The sequence below is a fragment of the Telopea speciosissima genome, chromosome 9 (genome assembly GCF_018873765.1).
Source record: "Telopea speciosissima isolate NSW1024214 ecotype Mountain lineage chromosome 9, Tspe_v1, whole genome shotgun sequence".
Taxonomy (NCBI): domain Eukaryota; kingdom Viridiplantae; phylum Streptophyta; class Magnoliopsida; order Proteales; family Proteaceae; genus Telopea; species Telopea speciosissima.
Window position 1 is genome coordinate 54,620,525 of NC_057924.1, and position 24,483 is coordinate 54,645,007.

Below are 24,483 nucleotides of genomic sequence, written 5' to 3' on the forward strand. Positions count from 1 at the left end.
AGAGAGATTCTTTAGTAGATAAATTGGTAGAATGAACGCAGTGGCTCTGTGGTGCGAAAGGAGGGCCTTTCACGGCATCTATAGAACCATTATATGTAGTAGAATCACTCCGTGGCTCCACCAAATTATCTCTTCTTCTTTCATCTCCAGCACCCAAAATTCAGATGTTTCATCTGAGGTGGGAAACCAAACCCAAGACCTTCGAGAGGAGGAGCTTAGAAACTGCTTATCCTGGAAGATTAGAAGCTCGCCAGAAGACAACCCGTCCTCTCTGCCTTTCAGAGCTGGATGGGCGATGGATTTCCCGTTCACAGAGGCGATATCTTCCACGCCGTTAATCGACTGAGGAAACTCAATATGAATAAACGCGCCCTTGAGGTGATTCCCCTCTTGTTTTTATAATTTTTCCTCTGCTTAGTACCTCTCACGGTGCATGTTTATGTCGAATTCCTTAAAAGAACACTATGCATTTGCTTAAATGCTTACAAGAACAACGACGCCACCAACTGAATCTCTTCAATGTTAATGTTAGTAGAGTACTATATCAAAAAGTTAAGTGCTTTCTGCAAAAACATTTTCTTTTGGGTAGATGCTCATTATTTCCCATTGGATTTACTAAAGTCAATGTGTGTGAATAAGAAAGAGGCACATATAAAAAAGAGTTGAGGTTGAATTTCTGCTACTTTGTGACAGGTCATGATTAGGGAAAGACCCTACAAGTTGAAGGAGCTCGATTACTCTTATCTGTTGGAGTTCACGATTAAGCTTCATGGGATATCGCAAGGTGAGCGTCTTTTCTCCCGTGTCCCTCCCGAGTTTCAGAATGAGTTGCTCTACAACAATCTTGTCATGGCCTGCTTGGAAAAGGCCGCCATCAGGCTGTCATTGGCATACATGAAGAAGATGTGGGAACTGGGACACCCTATCTCTCCCTATGTCTTCAATCGCTTCATAATCCTCCACTCCTCCCCTGGCCGCAGGAAAGCCATCCCAAGAATCCTCACTCAAATGAAGGCTGATGGCGTTGTCCCTCACGTCTCCACATATAACATTCTCTTGAAAATTGAAGCTAACCAGCACAGCATTCAAGGTTTGACAAAGGTGTCTCATTATATGAAACAAGCACAAGTAGAGCCTAATGAAATAACTTACTGCATTTTGGCTACAGCCCATGCCGTGGCAAGGTTATATGCCGTGTCTGAGACCTATGTTGAAGCAGTGGAGAAGGTGAAAACAGGGGATAATTGGTCAACCTTGGATGTTCTACTTATGTTATATGGCTATTTGGGGAAGGAGAAGGAGCTTGAGTGCACATGGGGTGTTGTACAATAACTCCCCCATGTTAGAAACAAGAGTTTTGTGCTCTCCATTGACGCATTTGGAAGAATCGGACGGCTAAATCAATCTGAAGAACTTTGGTTGGAAATGAAGTCAAGTAAACAATTGAAGTACACTGAGCAATACAACTCCATTATATTTGTATATTGCAAACATGGGCTTATTGATAAAGCATCGGAATTGTTCAAGGAAATGGAGATCAGTGTGTGCAAAGCGAATGCAATGATGAGGGTATCTCACGACTATGTTTCCATCTTTCTTCTTTTGGTAGATGTGTTCTTTTCATAATTCTCCTGTTCTTATACTTAGGGTGCCTTTTGTGTTGTATGGTGGCATATTCATTAAATATACAAATATATATGTACTCCCTTATAATTCTTTTTTATTCATTAAATTATACATATATATGTACTCTCCTATAATTCTTTTTATTCAGGAAAGTGACCACTTACAGAGTTCTTGATGTTTGATTGTTGGGATTAAGTTCTTTCGATCTGGAATATCAAAAAATTCTTTGTAGAAACAACTCAAATAGTTCTAAAAGTTTTTTCAAGTAAGGATCTATTTCCATGTCTATTAATTAGAATTAGAAAAGGATCATCCTAAACTATTGGGCTAATAGGCTTCACGCTCTCAACTTTAACCTGTCTATGAGTCACTGGTGATGTCTTAGATGGGGGAAAATAATGAAGAATTTCACCCAACTCAGGTGTCCTAATTATTTCTGTATTGCATGCCAGGTGGGTGATCTCCACTTCACAGATATTTTTTATGGAAATTGAAATGGCTTATTGATTATTCTAATAGAACCAGTTAGTTCATCTGCATAGCCATTCATGTTAAGCAGGTTGGTGATAAAACTCTATCCCCTTCTTTTGTGTATTTGAAAAAATACATCTATGTTGAAAACCTCATAGATTTGGTGGGTGACGTTTCAGTATTTGGAGTCTATAAGGAGCTGCTTATAACTAACTCTCTTCCTCTTGCCGACACAAATTCTCACCGGTGATATCCTTGACATTTAACATCTGTAGAATTTCCAAGATCCAATGGGACTCTGCCAATCCCAAGTTGACTCATCTAATCTCAACCGATGCTGGACAAGTTTGGGTGGAAATGGGTGTCAAGTGAGTTGGTCAGGTCATTCCTTGGAGAAATTGTACTTTGACTCAGCTTATATGCCCAATCTAATCTCAATAACTGAAACCCATGATATGTTTAAATTACGAAGGACAGTTTTTATATATTACAATTTTTGGGGATTTCTGTGGTTAGGTAGTTGATTGAGGGATTGTATAGATCCATTCTTCTTTTGAGGTTTTTTTAATTTACTATTTTGAAATCCTCTACATTTGGTGTTGGGAATTAATTTCATCAATTATTATGCTTATTTTCTGTTTGTCTCTTTGCAATTTCATTATTTATGTTTTTTTATTTATTTGCTCATTTTGTTACGTGTTATTTGTAGGTCAGGAAAGCCATTCGTTCAAAACAGTGGTAAAAGGATGGATAGTCCCTCTGGTGTTGAAAGTCAAGCTACCAAGAGACTGAAGCTAGAAGAGGACTGCCTACGGAAGGTGAACTGAATTTCATAATTCCATCATAAATTGATGCCCCTAGTTTACTGCTAAAGTGTGTTTTCTTCCCATGAAATTGTCTTATAATGGACTAAAGTAGTGACAACTAATTGGAATCAGATGCAGGTGCTGAGGAATCCTTAGATTCTTTTGCTGTTCCATTTGAAAATTATATTAAATGGGGAACAAATATTATATCAAAGGGTGTTTTCCAAGCTTATTAAACATGAAAAGTTCACAACCTGGAGATACAGAAGTTATTTGTTCACCAACTAAAAACAAATTCTGGTTTGAATGGTTAAGGTGGTTCAGTTCTTTAGATTCCGTATACTACCATAGAACTTTAGAGATCTGAAATTTGCAAATCTAGATATCATTGCCATATATTAGATCTCAATTCCAGTTCTAATCTTTAATAATTCATTCTCATGTAATATCCTTGATGAATAGTCTACAAGATAGGGAACCATTTTGATCAGTCTCTTGAAACTATTTCTTTTTTCTTTTTTATGAATGATCTATCTATTGAAAGTGTGGAAGATAATTATATCATGATGGAGAGGATCAACAGTAAGGCAGTTCGTTCAATACCAGTAGTCAAGTAGTCAATATTAAAAAAAAAATGTAACTATGCACATCATAAAACATGTATACCCTCACGTTCTTCATTTTGTGTTTGTTTTCCCTATTTATTTTCCCCCCTTCCCCCTGATATCTGCTTTAGATTTTTTTTGAGAATGGAATTAAACTTAAAATATGAACTAATTTATAACTAATGATTTAATGCTTTCTTCCTATTTGTAGAATGGAATTTAATATTCTATTAATTTCTTGAGATGTCGATATATAATCATTGAATTGTCTTTTTGTGCATTTTGTTCTTATAATCTGGAAAAATCTTTCTGAGTTGATATTACTAATTGCTAACAATAAAGACCTGTTGTTGATAGGGTAGCATTGGTTACTGCTTGACTTTGATTGCATAGATTTACTGGTTTTGTTTTCCTGTTCTTTATAATTAGTTTTGTTAATCAACTAAAATTCAACGTATTGCATTTTTTAAATTGAATTAACTTTAATATATTGGTGTAAAGAGGCATTATTTGTCCATAACCTTTACATTGTTACATTGAGAAAATTTCTGAATGATGACAATCAAATTGCCTTCCAGCTTGTTATGTTTTCTGTTAGAAAGTTAAAAACTCTCAAAATTGTTTTTTTTTCTAGATCTTATCCTTCAGCAGATATTGTCTTACGTAGTGGAGGTTACTTCATCTTTTGAAACAATGGTTAAAGATCTCTTCCTCTCTGTGTGTGTGTGTGTGGGGGGGGGGTGGGTGGTTGTGTTCACTCTATTTTAATTAGTCTTTCAATTAGCCAACAACCTAAATTCCTACTCTGCTATCAAATTTGGTTCGTTTATGGCAGCCTTACTAATAGTAGGTTTTCAGTTGACGGTTTGATAGATCATTTTTTTCTACCAATGAACTGAACTTGAACTGAAATCTTATAGATGTCTATAATTGGAAGAGGTTATTCACTGCTTTTTTCTAAATCTTAGAGAACCACAAAGGATGAAACGCCTTCATTGTTCTCCCTTCATTGATCTCTCTCTAACGTCCATGACTCCCTTCTTCTTCTTCTTCTCTCTCTCTCTCTCTCTCTCTTACACACACACACACACACACACACACACACACACACACACACATAATGGTCCATCGTTGCTTCCATCGTTGCAGAGAACAAATGCTAACCAGGTAAAAGTTCACACCATAAAATTTTTTATGTTCTTTCTTCTCTGCATCCAAATCAGGGTTTGTATTTTTATCCAAACATATTTTCTCTTTCTTAATGAAATTTATGGGAATGAAACATGATTTCGGATCTGTTACTCATGTTTATATTTACTCTATTTTCATACAAGGCGAAAGCAGTAACGTTTTGTTAGCCCTGGTCGTTGATTTCTTCACACTCGATGAATCATCAGGTGGGATAAAACATATCCATGAGGCAAAGTCATCTTTTTTGCTTTGAGTGTTTCCCATATAATTCAACTATCCAGAGAGAGAGAGAGAGAGAGAGCTCCTTTTAGTTGCATCTTGGTTGGTTGATGGGTGTACTAAATAGTTGAACGACATTCATTAATTGATAATGTTGCGTTTATGGAGAATCAAAACCAGGTTTTCTTATTTTTCACTCTCTTTTTGAGAATCTGAAGAACCTGGTAAAGGGGAATAAAAAGTAATAGAACCCTTCTTTTTTACTCTCTTCTTAGGGTTCGGGATTGGTTCATTGTGGTTATCCTAAGAGGTTCTTGTTCATTTTTTTATTTGTTTGGGTTTACAATTTCTCTGGGTTTGTTAAGAAATAGTGTACCCTGCCAATTCAACCTCCAGTTATTCATGGTTTTGTTCTTTCTATGGCAGTTTGCTCTGTGTAGCACGTCAACAAGAACAAGAAGCCACTTCTCCACTTGATCTTCGAGTATCTTGACACCGATTTAGAGAAGTTGATCGATTTTCACTACATGGGACCCAGTCCCAGGCCCCTTCCTCCTTCTGTCAATCAGGTTTGTCCAATATATTCATTCTACTTACAGATTTTCTCTTCTTTATAGATTTAAATATGGATCTTTAGCTCAATTGGCAGAGTACTTGGGGTGTGGGAAATGACTGCATACCTCAAGAGGATGGTGGTTCGAATTCACCAAGTCCGTTATCTATGTTTTCAATTTAACCTCAATGGTAGTTTCATTGGAATTGACTTCATACCTCTGCAGTATAACATTCAATTTTTATTTATTTTTTATTTTTATTTTTAAATCTGACCTTTGGAGATGTGCTTGTACTTGGTGCAAAAACTATAATTAGGGATGAAGTTGCGCTATCCTTTGACAAAGCTGAGAGGGAGGTCTTGTGCTTGTACTTACTAAGGACTCTACCACAGTTGTAGGTGATGGTAGCACTCAAGTAGTAAATAAGCGGGTTGGTCAAATTCAGAACCTCATTGAGGTGAATCCTAGATTGCCAAGCTTCTTCCTTACTCACCCCAACCCCCCCCCCCCCCACACACACACACAAAAAAAAAACCCTTGTAACTGCTCAAACTTACATTGTGTTACTGTTGCCTCACATGGTATCTTCCTTGTGTTTTGTGTAGCATTGTGTAGTCGTCAAGTATTTGGTCGATGTAATTCAATCATTATTATAATATATTATGCAATACTTTACCTTGCAATTTTGATTACCCTTTTTGTTATTATTTTCACCAAAATGGAATCTGGAAAGCATGCTTGTCTGAGATTCGAGACCAAACACTTGATGCTTGAAAAATTTGTACAAAATTGAAGTTGTGTCCTATTCATTAATGCTTGGGTATCCTTTTTGGAGTGTAGGTAAGTTGTTGTTTATGTTGGGATGATATGCAAAATGCTTAGTATGTCTTTAGCCATTTATTTCTTATATTTTAGAATGATTTGGTACAGAATATTGGGTAAAATTGTTATGCATTTTAATTGTCTTAAGAGTTCGTTTGACGAGGATTGACTGGTTTTGACTGAATCAGGGTGCCAGCGGGATGATGAACCAAGGTCGTAACACTGATATCATAGCTGAGGACCCCAATATGCTTGAGGTAATTGCCTGGCTGATTTCTGGTTCCTAAATAAGGATTTTGTATTTGCATGCTTGTATTGTTCTCTCTTTTGCTTAGCTTGAACGAAGAAAATAATACTCTTTTATGAATTATGACGGTCATAAAGTTAAGTTCTTGTAGTTACTTGGTATTTTCAGTACCTTCCCATTGAGCTCTCATTTAGAAGATTCTTCTTAAAATCGTGGGTTTTCCTCAACTCTTCAATTCATCAGCTACTATTTCCAGTTGTTGGGAAGGCCTTCCATTTAGAGAAAAAATCCAAAATGTATTACATCTTACGAAGTGATAGTGAATGAGAGCCCAATTGTGGAGGTGACCTTCAGTTTTGTATGTTGCAAGGATTTTAACTTTTATTGATTTCATGTTAAGTGACTAGAATGCTTAATCAAGCTTTCATTCATGTTTTTCTTTGATTGTATGAATTTTAAAGAGGTTCCTATTGTTAAGAGGTGCAAACTTGTAGCTTTGAGCTGGGCTTGTTTGCACCATGTATTTTGAAAAGCTGTAGTTACATCGAATCTAATGTGCATTCGATTAATCATATTAAATCTCTCTTTCAACCCATAGTTTCTATTTTTTTTTTTTAAATTTAATTTAGTTAATTGTTTTATTGGCTGAAATATCTTGGCTCATTTTAAGGAAGCAGTTTTCAATTGATATAAAATCTTGATGATCTTTTAAATACTTTAGTCTTGTATCAACTCAATCGTCATTTTTGTCTCACAAATCTGCAAAATCACTTGCTACAAACTACAAAGCTTATCTACCACTACTCATTCAGTGTGTATTTATTAGTATTTATTTCTATTATATTGTTTCTCATTTTTCTATACCATAATGTTTTATGATATGCATCAATATGTATTGAAAAGAGTCAAGTACTTATATTATTCTACCACAAAAAAAAAAAGACAAATGCTTACCAAAATAATTTGCTATCCTCCACTTAACAAATGCTTACACGTGCATTTGCACGTGCATATTTACTAGTATATATATATATATATGGGAAGCAGTTTTTTATACGGGAGTGTGGCCTACGTCAACACTCCCATGTGTCTATCTCTCTCCTCCTTAAAACAAGGGGGCAGAGGTGACTTTTCACATGGGAAGGAGAGAGATAGACTCATGGGAGTGCTGGCGTAGGCCACACTCCCGGACAGAGAACTTTTTTCCTATATGTATATATATATATATATATGTATGGGCTCATGTTCTCTGTGCCGCAGCGCAGGCTGCGCCCAAACACATGGGCCTGCCACTCAAGGGGGCAGGGTGGTCATTGCGCCCACCCCCATGTGCCTGGGTGCAGTCTGTGCTGTGGCACAGAGAACAATGCCCTATATATTTCCAACATTGCTATATTGTTTAAGATAAGAACTAATTATCACAAGAGGAAAATAAAGAAATTTTAGTATAAAATACATCCCTTAGTATCCTTATCAATGATTTAGAGGAGCATAGTTGGTTTTACATTACATTTTCAGACTATTTGCCTTTTTAGCTTTTCCATGATTTGTCGATAACACTGGTATTTTGGGTTTCTTCACCTAAAAGAGTCTAATCTTAATTAGTCTATTTGGACTTAATTTCCAACATATTTATTAGCCAATTAACATTTCCTTAATTAGTTCATATTTATCTATAATTATCTAAAATCTCAATATTGGTGACCTTCAAATAGCTGAAATTTTTTTGCAGCAAATGAAAATATTGTTTTGTTACAATAGCGGCCATGGTAGATAAACTTTCTGAAAAGAAAAGGCAAAATTAGTGTTAAATGAACAATATGAAAAATAATACCATTTATGTTGAGAAAGAATAATTTAAAGCCTTTTGATCATTTAACAATCTTATAGTTATATAGTAAATAGTAAAAATCTATTACCTCTATAACCAAGCCATTACAAACAGTCATCTTCCAACAATTCCCTATTTTTTAAGATAGGAATCTCTCTGAGTCTTATAGATTGTGGTGTAATATACTTGTAATACTTTTATAGTGTCTCTCATTTTATTTCCATTCTTCACAATTTATTTATATTAGATAAACATTGATATTGAAATTCAAATGTTCAGAATATAGCTCACCAGCATCATGCACATGCATAACAACCACCTAAAAGAATTTCACTTACAATACTAATTGATTTAAAAAACATTATTAAACTATTTACTCATCCACACCCCTTGCCCTGTGCCTACACAGCATGGCCATTGGAGCAGCCCATGCCGTAGAGGATCTGGATCCCCCACAACACCCCTCCCACCACCTAATTCGGAACCAAGGTACCCGTATCTGTACCCACTTCGTTTCCCAACAAATCATGCAATAATTAAAAACTCGTTATAATTTCAAACCTGCCCCTGCCCCTGCCCCTGCCCCTGCCCCTGCCCTTCCCTCTGCCATGACCAATCGCCCCCGATTATTCTAGCTCTGAAGAAGAAATTCCATATGAGGTCACTGAAGCTAGAGAATCATTTCGGCTGCTATAAAGAGCGGTCACCACCATTTTCTTCTTCTAATGCCGTCCGAAAAACCTTCCATTGCCATCAACTGCCGAGTAGATCAAGAAGAAATTGAGAAAGGGAGGAGAAAACATGCACTTAGCTAAAGGAAATCCATCGTATCTTGAAGATCTTCATCCAGAATGTTTTCTGTGATTATATTGGTAACAAACTCTTGACAGAACCTAACCTAAATTTTGATTCCTCTTTGATTTAGTATGTTAAGAAAACCCAAATTTACTTTTTTGGTGAAACCCCAAATTTACACGAGTAGAAAATTAGCAAGGAGCCCCAAATTTACAGGATGAGCTGATTTTATGATTCACAGCTAGGCCCTATTATGAGGTGTTAGTCTTTGCTAATGAGCTACTCCCTTGATATTATGGACTAGTTATCAAAACCCATAAAACTATTAAGTTCTTCATCTGCCTACTTGTCAAGTGGATTCACTCTTCACAGAGAACATAATTGATGCTGGAATGTCCGAGCTTCTTTAACCCCAACTGAAAAAGGATACTAAGTTCGTGGGTGGAGGAAGAATGTAGAAGCTAGGTGGTACTTGTGGAGTTGTGGTTAGAGTCCAGCGATTGCAGAACAGTGCAGTGAGTGTACAGTGAAAGCGTAGAAATTGGTAACCTACAATTCCAGTGATTTGGGCACCTGGTCTCAGGGTGGAACCCTATCTCTTCAATTGCGAAATTACATAAATTCTCTGACAAATTTCTTGGATTGGGTTTCTCAAATTTACTAATCACCAATCTTTGCTGACAAAGATTCATATAGTCTGCGAAACTGATGTTTATTCTAGAGATTCTTGAGATGATGGAATAAGTTGAGCTAAAGCTGCAACTTTTCAATTTAAACGATTCAACATTTAAGTAGGCCAACAATAATGAATTACCATATGATCTTGATGACTCAATCATGAATTACCAATTCATTCAAATCTTTGATATTGAAAGTTGAAGCATCATTACAACAGTCAGTGAAAGGTTATTCCCGCATTAAAATGTACAAGTCCCAAAAGTGAAACTTGGTCTGACCCGTCTGCAATTAGCCATCATTTCCACTTTAGAACAGTGAAGAGCATTGACAAAGGAGCAGGTATTAGGATCTTCCCCCACCCCTCAATAACCCCTCTCTCTCTCTCTCTCACTCAAGATTTCAAAATCTATAAAATGGTTAAAACTGGACTGACTTTAGTTTAATCTGCAAGAATTATTTTTTTCTCGGTATTGGACAAAGCAGAAGAATTGGTTCTAAGAATGATAAAATGTTTTGCAGGGCAAGGGCAGACAGAGATGACTGAAGAGTGGATGGTGGTTTTTCTTCTGAGAAAACTGAACCAAACCCTTCTTATACACTCAACACACCACCACCACCACCAACACTACTCAAATCTACAAGGTCTGCTTTATTATTACCTGCTCTCTATTGTCCTTTTTCAGAGAGAATCTATATATGATCAAGCCATGTGATAGCCCATGTATTTCACACAATCCTTGAATATAATACAATGGTGTTTACATAATAGTGTCACTTGGGAACATGCCTATTTCCAATATGCCTTGTGTGCAGATTCTTAATAAAAAACAATGAGGCATGTGTACCTATGAGGCATTACCTCTTAAAAACTAGAAACTCAGCAATGTAGCCAAAGGCCTTATTAGTGATATTCTTACACATATTTCTTATGAGGCTCTCTATGGACCAACCTATTTTAGCAGCAAAAGCATTGTTGATTTCCTTAATGTCAACCCTAGCTCGTGTAATGAATATTCGAACAAGAATCTCTCTGGAATCACCATTTTGCAGTGTTCTTCGTAGTTTATTAGCATGGACTTGGATGAGAAGTAGCAACAACAAGAGTGAGCATGGAGTTGTGAGTTGTGAGTTGTGAGTTGTGACTGGCAGATAGAACAACAACAAAGCTTCAAAGTAATACAGAAATACCAACATTACTAACTGGAACAATGCAGAGAGAAAGAAGAGTGTCTAGATTTCAGAGTCCCCTATGCCATATCTGGTCTCTGGATATCACCAAAGGCTGCAATATCAAGAGTATCTTCTCTGGAAGGCACCCAAAGAAGAGTGTCTGGATTTCAGCAGATGTTGTCGCACCAAATGTTGCCACAACTGATACATAAACCAACTTCCATCTGGATTTCTGCGGCTAAAATACTATAGGGCTATAACAATATTTCCAAACCAGATTTTGTTTCAAGACATCTAAGTGTATTTATGAACCTTGATGGATTTGAACCATCATACCCTGGGCAATTCTCAGGTGCTCTACCATTTGAGCTAAGGACTCACCATAAAAAAAACATGTTAGAGATTGAGGGTAGAAAATCAAGATGGGCAGAACACAAAAATAACTTCAAACAAAGAGAACTAAAACATCTGAAAACAACAGGGAGTCGAGTTGCATAAAGCCATCTTTTCTAAAAATTGGAAAGCAAATAAGACTTTAAAATTGATACTCTAGAAGGAATAAAGTTTAAAACATAGTGTTAAGCATGGCTCCCATGGATTGTTCTACATATGAATCCTAGATCAATCTCAACCATCCATGTGGCAGATGGGGCCACTTTAAGTGTCTAGTTATCTAAGAAGTTCTTCTGCACTTTCGTCTTGAAAATACAAGAGTTTACAAAAAAAAAAAAAAATCTTGACAATACAAGACTCAGTCAAAACACCAAATAGAACCAATATATTCAGATAAGAGAATCATATAGCTTGTAGAAAAAAAAATGAACCCTTGAACAAAACAAAAAATTCCTACTAGAATCGATATGATTTCAGGATTGAAATTTAATTTTCAAATAGAAAAAAAGAACCTATCTGGAAAACATTAGAGGTCACAAAGACAAATCCATGGAGCAACTTAATTTTCTAAACTGAAATAGTTAAATTTCTTTTAACTTGCATATAGGTACTCTGGATTTAAGGTGAAAATCAGAAAATCAAGTGTATCACAGAGAACGGCCCTACAATACAGGTTTTCCAGACTTAGGAAATAGGAAGAGGAAGCATTTCATGTACAGAAAAATGAAAAAAAAAAAAGCAGAGAGAAGAAGGAAAATCAGAGTACCTGGTTAGCTTCCCTCTGTCTCCTAGAAGTAGATGAGTTCCGAAATCCGCTTCCACTTTCTCTATATCAAGAACCGAAATCCTTTTAGAACGAAATGAGAGAGAGAGAGAGAAATTTTGAAAGCCTTTACCTGCTCCTGTCCTTGCCGTCGCCGGATCCCCTGTACCAAGAATCGAAAGGGTGGGTGAAAGGAAACTGGATTTTGAAATTTAGGGTTCAGAACGCAAATGAGAGAGAGAAAGAGAGAACGAGAGAAAAGGAGAGAGAAGAAGTTCCCATCACCTTTACCTGCTCCTATCCTCGCTGTTGCCAGATCCCCTGTACCAATAACCAAAAGGGTGAGTGAGAGGAAGCTGGATTTTGAAATTTAGGGTTTAGAATGAAAGTGAGAGAAGGGGAAGAGAAAGAGGGTTACTGGTTTTGTCTAACGAGAGGTTGAGTGAGAGGAAAACCTGGATTTTGAATTTTAGTCCGGTTGGATCGTCAAATGAGAGGGTGAGGGCAGGAAGCTCGGATTAAAATTAGTAATATAATTTACGATGTTACTAAGGCCAGGTGTTTTTTTTTTTTTTTGGTACTGAGAAATTTATTCCAAAGAACAAGCAGAGCGCAGGGCCTCCTGATTACAAAGAGTCAAGAGCCAAGGAGTGGAAAGTGGCCAAATCGTCCTGCTTGTGATAGACAAGGCCTTCCTGTCTAGGTGATGAGCAATTACATTGACATCCCTAGAAATGTTAACAAAACTACAGCTGGAAAAGCTTGCCGCAAGGAGATGAATGTCATGAATAACACCATCCAGATCGGAAGCGTAGGATGAGACTTTTCTGTTCAAAATGTTGATCAGATTGGAGTTGTCCGATTCCACTATGATTCGTGGAATATTTGCCTGAGTCGCCCAGCATAATCCCGATCTAACTGCAAGAGCTTCTCCTCTAATAGCATTAGGAATGGAGATTGGCTCAGAAGAAGCAGCTAAGATAGCCCCTTTATGATTGCGTGCAATAAACCCCAACCCACCAGTATTAGACTCGAGGGGGAGAGCTGCGTCACAGTTGATCTTAATGTGAGTTGGGGGAGGGCAGTGCCAGCCATTATCGCTCTCATCAGAGGTAGGAGGTTGCTGAACCGCTGCCTTTGTAGGCCCTTTCGGTCGAGTAGCAATGTCCCAAAATTCTTGAAAAGCTGAGTGAGCTTTGGCGATGACCTCAACAGGGGACCAAGTCTTTCCAGTAAACATGAGGTTGTTTCTGGCCAACCAAATATGCCAGCAAACAAAGGATGCCAAACCAAGAATTTCTTTACCTCGTGCTTTAGTAGGGAATCGGATCTCGTCCCACCCTTTCAGAAGACCTGTGAGAGAAGGAGGTTGGTTGTTGTGCAGCAGAAAGCTGAGGTTGGATCCAAACCAGACTGCTCTGGCGAAGGGCCATTCGAAAAGCAGATGATCACAAGTTTCCAATTCACTTCCACAATGCCGATAGCTTGGATCAACATGTATGTTCCTTTGAGTTAGGCTTTCTCCAGAGGCAATCCCATCTGCACAAGTGCCCCAGAGAAAATTCTTAATTTTTGGAAGCGTCGTGCAATGCCAAATCTGCTTCCACACCCTGGTTGGAACACCTTCCCAGCTATGGCTTTTGAAGAAGAAGCATGACCAGAAGAGAATAGGCTCTTCGATTCAATAACAAGTGGTACGCAGACTTTGTCGAGAAAATCCCTTTTGAATCAACCCCCCAAATTTGTTTGTCTAAACAGGGAAACAGGAAGAGCTTGATCTGGCGAATAGCTAGCCGATCAGTGGGATGAAAAAACCTGACTAGCAGGTCCTCCTTCCAGGTATGATTGGCATGGTCGATTAATTCGGAAACCTTTGTGACTAAGCATCCAGCAGGCTTGGGATGGATAATGCGAAAGGTTGGAGAGGATGGAACCCAATTATCGGACCATATATCCACATCAACCCCAATTTGTATCTGCCACAAGAGACCATCTTTGAGCACTTCACGACCCACTAGCATACTTCTCCAAGCCCAGGAAGGGCTATTGCCAACAGTAGCACTAAGAAAGTTAGAATGCGGGAAATAGATGGCTTTAATAAACTTCGCCCAAAGGGAATCAAGTTCGGTCCAAAGCCTCCACACAACCTTACAAAGAAGAGCCCTATTGTGAAAAATAGGATCTCTAATCCCCAATCCACCACGCTCCTTAGATTGACAAAGTCTAGACCATGAAATCTAGTGGATCTTGTTCTCATTCTCTTTTTGGCCCCAGATACAGTTAGCCATAGCCTTTCGCACCTCATTGTGATGGGAGGTGGGTAGAGTGAAATGAGCTGCTATGTAACTAGACAAAGAACAAGCTACTGATTTAATGAGAGTAACTCTTCCTTCAGAGGATAGAAGCTGGTTCTTCCATCCTTGGATGCGTCTACAAGTTTTTGTAGTCAACTCCCTAAAGACCGCAGTCTTAGAGACCCCAATCTCCGTCGGCAAACCGAGGTACTTAGTAGGGCCATCACCATAACGAACCTTCAAGATCCGAGAAAACCAAGCCTTGAACCTCCTTGGAGTGTTGGGGCTAAAAGTGAACAAAGATTTGTGCAGATTGATCGCTTGACCGCTGGCTCTACAATAAATGTCTAGGCACTCTTTAAGCGCAGAGATATGGTCCAAGATCACTTCAGAAAAGAGCAGGCAATCATCGACAAATAACAAATGGGAGATCAGGGGCGCCCGATTCTTTACTCTAACACCTTGGATCAAGCCCGATGATTCCGCTTCATTGATGATAGCAGTCAAAACCTGAGAGCACAAAATGAATATGAAGGGGGATAGGGGGTCCCCTTGCCGGATACCCCGAGAGGGCACAAAGAACCCCCTTTCAGAACCATTACCAAGCAAAGAGTAAGAAACCGATGACAAACATTGCATAACTAACTCCACCCATCGAATACAAAAGCCCATCTTAAGTAAGGTTGCCTTGATGAAGGGCCACTCAAGCCTATCATAGGCCTTTTTCATATCAAGCTTGAGTGCTAACAAATTTTTTTTCCCTTTTTTCCTATGCTTAATATAATGAAACAACTCATGGGCCATAAAGACATTATCAGAAATTAACCGATCAGGGACAAAAACAGATTGGATGGGGGAGATAATACCTTGGAGGGATACTCTAAGTCGGTTTGCCATGATTTTAGAAATGAGCTTCACCACCACTCCACAAAGACTGATAGGGCGAAAGTGTTCAGCCGATTCCGGGGAAGCATTCTTAGGTATAAGACACACAAAGGTCTTATTGAGCGTTGAAGGTAGAGCACCTGTGCTGAAGAATTATGCTATAAACTGGTGAACTTCTCCTTTTGTGATTGTCCAAAAATGCTGATAAAACAGTGGGGGGCATCCGTCCGGACCTAGGGCTTTGAGGGGTCCCATATCATGTAGTGCTTGAAGAATCTCATCTTCTGAAGGGGTGGTGCAGAGGCTCTCATTAAGCTCAGCAGGGATAATGGGTTGAATAGGCTCCAAAACCTGATTAATTGCACCTATATCCACTCCCTCAGAGGTCAACACTCCTTTTGAAATGGTGAAGCAACTCACTGTACACCTCCTCCGTAGATTGGGACCATTCCCCATTCTCCAAACGAAGTTTCAGGATTCGATTACGTTGCCTTCTCTGGATAGTAGTCGCATGGAAGAAAGCAGAGTTGCGATCCCCCTCTTGGATCCAATCTACTCTCGATTTTTGCCGCCACAGCAACTCTTCCCTAGCCAACTCTTCCTCTAACTGATCTGCAATTTGCCTTTCAGCTGCTTGCCTCTGGTCCGATGAGGGCTGTCCTTGAAGGTCTAATAACCGTTGCTTAAGAGCTGCAATCTTGACTTGGATATTACCGAAGCTTTCTCTGTTCCACTTTTTCAGAGCCACTTTACACTCCTTCTGCTTTTGAATTAGAGTTTGGGCCACTGAACCATTGTGAGTAGTAGACCAGGCCTTGGTAACAACTTCTTTGCATTGAGGATGGCGTAGCCAGGCTGCCTCAAATCGAAAAGGCCGAGGACCAATTGCTCTACCCCCATCAGTATCTATGAGAAGAGGATTGTGGTTGGAAGCTATAGCTGGTTTAATGAAGACAGCGGCATCCACTAAGGCCAGGTGTTAGCATCTTAGGGGGTGCCGCACCGTCGAGCTCCCGCCACAGCTGGATAGGAGCCAAATCCACGAGAAAATAGAGATGATGGGAGGTGCAATTATGCAAAATGTAAATGACATTATGGAAAATGTAAATAAAAATAGGGAAAAAGCAGATTTGGATGTCTCTACCACTGATATAGAAATGATCCGACCGATCCGATACCGATTCCTCAAACCTTAGGTAGAATGGGCTATGTATTCAACCTCTAGCCAAAGAAAGAGGCCGAAGACAGGACTAGTTTGGATTGACACAAGAGGCTCTTTTGTTGGAGGCTCAATCAACCTTAAATTCAAAGACCAGATTTCTAACCCCAACTCTCTTACTAAAGATGAATAGTAACAAGAGAAGTAAAGAGAACGATGAAATAGGACTTGAGAATAGAGAAGAGATGAATGATGATGCAAGCAAGAAGGTTAAAGATGAAGAAAATGAATGAGAGGAGAAAGAGTACCGTAAAGCTCTTAATAGCCTACGAAATCACAATTTCATTCAATCCATTCCAAATCTGTCTTTCATGGTTACAGCCATGTATTTAAGGACTTAAAACAATCTTAATCCTTAATCAAAACTAAGCACTACTTGTCTATAACCTGGACTTTAAAACTAAAAATAGAGTTCCAAGTTAATTTGAACTCTCAAGTTAGCTAATATTAATAAACAAATAATAAAATAAACTTCAAATAAAAAAAAAAAAAAATCTCCATTCAATAGAAGATATCTTATAATCCTAAATTGAATTTTGATCCCCTCCTATTTAGTGGGCCTTCAATGCCCAAAATACCATTTGACTTGTAAGATAGCTTGATGAGCTACCTGTGACGTGGATTTTGTAAGGTTAACTAAACCCTTTGAAGAATCAATGTCATTTGTCTTTAATACAGGAGAGAGGGGGTGTCAGTATAACTATCATATTAAACAAAGCACATCTTCATGGTACTCACTAAATAAAATGTATTTGATATGTATACAAACCATCCACCAATGGGTGAGCAACATGTGGCAAAGGAAACCAAACCAAATCACAAACCATAATAAAAGCCACCATGGCACATAGGGATCCTAACTTCCCATGATAGGAACATTTCTACTAGTGATCAGGTTCCTCTTAAGGAAAGGCCGGAAACCATCTACATGGAAACCTTTCCTAGTAGGACTCTCTACACTTGTCTCTTATTAGTCAAGATCTCTACTGGGATTCATCTTCCTTCTTAGTTTTTACGTTCAACTCTACCTACGTAAAAACTCTTTCAAGTTATTGCTCTTTCAGTATCCGTACTACTGCTCTGAGTTCTGACTTAAGCATCTGAGAGTTCCCACCAGAATTTGCCCCGACCCTTTCTGCAGTTTATATTCTAGTCTACTATGTCCAAGTCTCCCCATCAAAACAGATTTCAATGGCAATAGTATTGATCTTTACAAATCCTAAAGGCCAATATTAAGATTCTATGTACCCAAGCTAAATGCGAATTTAACCATATTTTCACATCTTGAAAGGAATTGTAGCCGAAGATACTTGCTCACATCTTTCCTATCCCATAATTTTTGTAGGGGTTCGTTGGGTTAGAGCTAAAGTGAACCAAAATAAAAAAATGTCATTGATAGACTGAACCATAATTAGAAGAAAATGTGGGACCAAAAACATAAATAGATAGGAATAAAAGAATCTTAATTGTATTTTATTAATAAAAACATTCCCGAACAAGATAGCAATTGGTTTTTGATGTAAAATGCATCGACTTTACTTCATTGATTGATTCATCTATGGGTGAGCCGGATCATGTCAAATGGTAAAAAAAAAAAAAAAAAAAGTCATTTAAGGGTATTTATGTGAATATTTTGGCTGCATCCCTCTCGCTTCGATTTGAATTTATATGATTTTTCTTACTTTCCTTTCTAATAATTATTACTTTGTTTTATTTTATAAATCAAATTGTGCAATGCTAGATAACACTAGGGTATATTATCTGGTGGAAACCCTATCCTAAATAAATAATAAAATAAAATAAAATAAATTTAACCACTGAAAGGGTCATGGGTATGCTAATTCCTCTCCTATCATAAAGGCAAAGGGATGATCCTACTTAAATCAACCTCTAAAAATGTCCTAGCCTTCAACGCGTTTCATATGCCTGATATAAGGAAGAATCTAATATCTTTGTTGAACCGGATGAGATTAAACTCATTTCTCCCCCCTCCCCCCCTCTGATAGTTCGGCCTAAGAAAAGTTAGACTCATGACCTCTTAATTATGAGGTGTTAGTCCTTGTCAACTGAGCTACCCCCTTGGGGTTGATTAAACTCTATTTTGAAGCAGAAAATTTGATTTTGACAAAAAATAATGTCTTTATTGAAGAGGGTACATTACCTCTGATTATTTGTACATCATATATCTCAATTAAAGCACGAGTCTGATTCTGATTCTAATCATAATCTTGAAGCTGTGGATTTGGGGCATGGTTTTGAAAATTGTGAGACTTGAAATCATTATAATTTCATAGAAACACCTCACAAACCAGTACATCATGAAAAGCCCTCATTTTCAGTACATTATTTGGGATGCAAACAAACCTAACAAACTTAAACCATAGTAGCTGAGCTCCCTATTGGATAAATACATAAATGACGAAGGATGACCTAGTCCTCCTTCGAAGCATTTTGGTTCTCACAAGTCATGAATGTTGAAAATTGAAAATGGGTCAAGCAATAACAACAAATCTCTCCATGTAATTGTTGTGAGAGGAGGTGAATACAAAAGTTGTTATACATTGTTGGCATGATATTTATTTATAAAAACTGCTTGGACCTGAAATTTTCACATGAAATGGGAAGCTATCGCAAATATATTGCACATTGTAACAATTTTTGATCTCCTCAATTGTTCTTCTTTCTGATCTGAACTCAAGTGTTATGTTGTTTCAAGAGAAGAAAAGTATTACGATGACAGAAAATTCCAAGGGCTTGGTTAAGATATTGGAGAAAACCAACAATTATATGGTAAGTACTTGTATTTTCCACAGACCTCTATGATCAATCCTTTTCATTTTATAAATAATTATAGAAATAATTTTTGCCTTTTCTTTTACAATCTTATGTTCACACCAATACTATTGTGTAAAGAAAATAAGATTCAAACTATTAGTAGTTAACTTTATAGAAGATAATTATAATAGTCACTTGTGAAAAACTTTTTTTTTTTGGTAAAACTCTTGTGAAAAACTTCAAATACATGGAATGTAAAAGTAAAATTATGATCTAAAGCATACTAAGATTGGTGGATTATATGAACATTCAGTAGCCTATTTCTCTATGCCAGCACAAGTGTGCCAAAGCCCATCAATGAGAAGGGTGATAGGTGGATCTTTATCCCTTGTCGTTCCCTACCCGGTACAGTTCCTGCAATTCCTCTCATAAGAGGGTGGAAATGACCACCTTACCCCCTACCCGAACACACTGTCTAGGTGGGATCCACTCCTCTCTTATTAGAGGCACTAGGGAACTGTACCGGGCAGAAAATCGCAGGAGATGATTTTTCGGTGATAGGTAGATATAGACACTATATTTTGTCACAAGGCCTACCAAACTTCTCTGTTGTCCTTGTGATGCAATATTGACCGGATTGATATATGATGCTTGCCTAAACATTTTGGAATTGGCCAAACCTTTAAGGACTAATGTTTTTTAACACATTAAACCTGATTCCAGAAGTTGGTGCAAAAACGACACCAGTTGGACCAAGGATTCTGTCCAGCACCCTGCCCGGGCTGCATATGCAGCGCCGGACTTGGTGAGGCGTGACAAGACCGCCACAACCTTGCTCGGGCAAGGCGCTCGGGCAGGGGTGAGGCGGTCTTTTCACGCCTCACTTTGTCCGGCGCTGCACATGCAGCCCGTGCAGGGTGCAGTTGGCCATTACTTCATGCAAATTACCTCTCCCACACTATTTACCAACTTCTTGAGATACCTATTTTCTCTGTAAGTTCTCCTCTTTCTCTTTGGCCGCCCTAAATGACCTTCTTCTCCAACTCCGACTGACCCTCCTCCCTCTCTGACTCTCTCTCTTCCCTCTTCCCTCCCCACAACACCCTTCCCACCACCTAATTTGGAACCAAATTACCCGTACCCTCTTCGTTTCACAGAGGTGCAAAGCAAAGCCAAAAAACACTATAATGGGGTTATTTCTTCCCCTGTTTCCAGCAATTCAAGCAATTAAAAAATCTTTATAATTACAACCCGTCTCACCACGATCATTGGTTACAACAATCAGTTGGCTTCTTTCTCACCCTGTACCTACCTCTGCTCGCCCCTCTGTAACTCTTGATAGAATCTAACCTAAATTTTTTGATTCCTCTCTGATTTGGTATATTCAGAAAACCCAAATTTACATAAGTAGAAAATTAGCAAGGAGCCCCAAATTTACAAATTTACAAATTTACACGCTGGTTTTATTATTTAGGCCCGAAGGAGATTTGAACTCTATGACCTCTTAACTAGGTGTTAGTCTTTGCCAACTGAGCTACTCCCTTTGGATATTATTAACGGGTTATCAAAACCCATAAAGCTATTTAGGCTTTGTTCTGTCATTAGTTGTAATTGTCCTTAAGTCCTTGTTCTGCCATTAGTTGTACTTGTTCTTTGGATTCTTATCTTCAAGTGGATTCACTCTTCACAGAGAACAGAATTGATGATGGAGTGTCCGAGCTTCTTTAACCCCAACTGAAAAATGATACTAAGTTCGTGGTTGGAGGGAGAATGTAGAAGCTAAATGTTGCTTGCAGTCAGAGTCCAACGTTTGCAGAACAGTGCTTGCGGTGAGTGGTGAGTGTCCAATGGATGCAGTGAATAGGTTGATAGCAAAAATAGGTAGTGTACAGAAGGTCTCGCAATGGCAGAGATGAGTGGCAGGCAGATAGGAATGAGCTCGATCTCAAAACTTTGATAAATTAGAGAGCCAAAACATGGAAAGTGTCCTACAATTCCAGTGATTTGGGCACCTACAATTCCGGTGAAGGAATCATGGTCCCCCTCTCCCTCTCCATGGTCTCAGTCTCAGAGTGGAGCCCTCTCTCTCCAATTGTGAAATTATATAAATTCTCTGACATATTTTTTTGGATATGGTTTCTGAAATTTACTAATCACCAAATTTTGGCTGACAAAGATCCATATAGTCTATTAAATCTGTTGTTTATTCTTGAAATTCTTGAGATGATGGAATAAGTTGAACTAAAGCTGGCAAACTTTCAATTTAAATGATTCAACATCTAAGTAGGCCAACAATCATGAATTACCATATCATCTTGATGACTCAATCACGAATTACCAACTCATTCAAATTTTTGATATTGAAAGATAGAATCATCATTTCAAGAGTTAGTGAAAGGTCCTCTTGCATATGGGTTGTCATTGTTGGCAACCAAGCACAGAGCAGTGATGAGGTGGCCAGTCTTGAGGCTATGACAGTGTCCAATGGCTCATGAAATGTTGTTGGTTGCAGTTTAGAGCATTATTAGCATGGGTAGCAGCGATACAAAGTGTTTGGAGGCTTATGGGTTCCTATTTCATAAGTCACCGCGGCTGTGCTACCTTCAGGTATTTTTTCAATGGGTCCTGCATCAGAATTTGGAGGAGGTTTGAATTAAAAAAAGTTAGTTCGTCGAGTTCTCTTTCAAACAGTTCGTCAATCCGACGTCAAATGAGGGAGTTATGATTTTTTCCGTTTGGATGCACAAATTAGAAGCAAATCTGGAAAGTTGAATTTCAAATTTTGCTCTCGGCCAGCAGCTTAAGATCACTTTTTGGTCTCAGGGGTTTAAATGCAAATAAATTTAATTAATGTCTATAATGACATAAATAAGTGAGGTTAGAGGGGCTCTTTTTAAAATTATCAAAATTGAAGAGATTTAAAAAAAAAGGGAAATCATTACTCTCCCACATGAAGGTTATGAATGGATGAGTTAAAAAGCTTTTAAAAAAGTCTTTGATTCCATTTAAAAGCTTTTGATTGATTCTTCAAAAGGCACTTTGAAAACTGTGCTAATCTCTCTCTACCTTAAGAGAAGTACTTTAATCAATGCTTGATTGAAGATTCCTTTTATGTAAATTCCATTGGCCCATCTAAAAAGGGATATTTAGTCTTTTACTTGATCTTTTGTAGAAAAAAGAGAGAGAACTGGTTCTTCTTCTTCTCTGAGTGAAAAAGAAGCTACAGAACAGTGGGGAGGTTAAAGAAAACAAAAAAAAGGGAGAAAGGAGAGGGAAAAAGAAGAGAATAAGAGAAGAAGAGAAAAAGATAAAAAGAGAAAAAGAGAAAAAAAGAAAGAGGGGTTTTTGCTTAAAAAATAGAGTAACCAAATGGGAAGATGGAATTTGATTTCTCTCTCTATATTTTTGATTTTTGAAGAACTAGAAGGCTGTTGTGGGGTTCCATCAAGCTGGTTCTCAATGGTTTTTGAAGGTCTATTTATGGAGAAATTGGGGGTTTTTGATTGGTTCTTGAAGAAATACAAGAGGAGAAAGAGACAAAAAGAAAGGAGTAATCTGTGGTCCCCTTATGGTAGTGTGCACTTGAAAACCCAAGTCTCTCCTTGCAAGGAAAGAGTTAGTAGTTTTAGTGGGCTCCATCATATCTGAGATCGGTACAGATAAATGGTTGTAAGGCTTCCAATCTTCCATTTTTCTTTGTGATTGTCTGTGTTCTCTATTTTTACTAGTGTTAGGTGATACATGTTGATAACCTAAGCTAGTCTGAGCTTATTTGTAGGGTATTGATATAAACCCAACTCTATTGATTTTTGTCTTGTATTTAGTGGGTGCTAAATACTGGGAGTGGGTGCTCTCAGGCATTGGGTATTTTTTGTACTGGCTTAATTGCCCTCTTAGTTCTATGCTGAGAAAATTTGGGTGTGGGTGCTCCCAGCTGTAAGTGCAGCGAAATTGAGTATTTGAGCAAATACGAAGCCCCTAGTGGCATTGCTCCGTGGATGTAGGCAACTTGCCAAACCATGTATACTTTGTGTTGTGCGTGTGGATTTTTTGCATTATATCTTTATTGTTGCATTTGGAGTGTGTGGGCTGTAGAATGGGTGTACACACTTGGTAGAGCCTTTAAGTCTGGCTGGGGTGTGTACACGACCTTGTGGTTTGTTTTCACATCCGCCCAGTAATTACCAGTGCCAGTGGCGAAGAAATTGAAAAATTTACATCACTGATTCACCCCCCTCTCAGTGATAGCCATCGAGCAACAATTGGTATCAGAGCGTGCTTGTGTGCCTATGTGTCTTTTGAGAAGACTGTGTGGGTAGTTGTGGTAAGAGTGTTAAAGATCTCAATAGGTGAACTGAGAGTGAAACTGTTGAGGAAAAAGATTTTTAGAGTCTACTGATTCACCCCCCCTCTCAGTGGCCATCACTGTTCAACAATTGGTATCAGAGCAAGGTCCCTGCAGTTAGCTTCAACAGCTTAGGGTGATCTTGGTAATGATGGTAGCAGTTGATAGCCTTGGACATCCCAGATTTTTTGATTCAGGAGCACCTATATTCTATGGTGTAGATTATGTTTTCTGGAGATGTAGGATGGACTCATATATTGGAGCTGAAAGAGGCTATGATGTGTATCAAGTTGTCACGAAAGGCTGTGGAAAGTTAAAGAAGGAAAAAATCATAACTCCCTCATTTGACGTCGGATTGATGAACCGTTTGAACCGTTGGAAAGAGGACTCGACGAACTAACTTTTTCTAGTTCAAACCTCTTCCAAATTCTGATGCGGGACCTACTAAAAAAATACCTGAAGGTAGCACAGCCGCGGTGACTTATGAAATAGGAACCCATAAGCCTCCAAACATTTTGTATCGCTGCTACCCATGCTTGTAATGCTCTGAACTGCAACCAACAATATTTTCTGAGCCACTAGACACTGTCATAGCCTCAAGACTGGCCACCTCATCACTGCTCTATGCTTGCTTGCCAACAATGACAACCCATATGCAACAATCTCCCCCTTTGGAGTTGTTGGCAACCTTCTCATCATCTGTGTGCCTGCATCTACAACCAACACAACATAGTTAAACTCCCCCTACTTGCAAAGCCTGCATTTTCTCCCCCTATGAAGGACAGGAATTCTCC

At 38.4% G+C, this 24,483-nt stretch overlaps 1 pseudogene; it reads left to right on the forward strand.

Moving 5' to 3' along the window:
- The first annotated feature begins 288 nt into the window (after positions 1 to 288).
- Positions 289 to 6,868, forward strand: LOC122639112 (annotated as a pseudogene).
- The last annotated feature ends 17,615 nt before the right edge of the window (positions 6,869 to 24,483 follow it).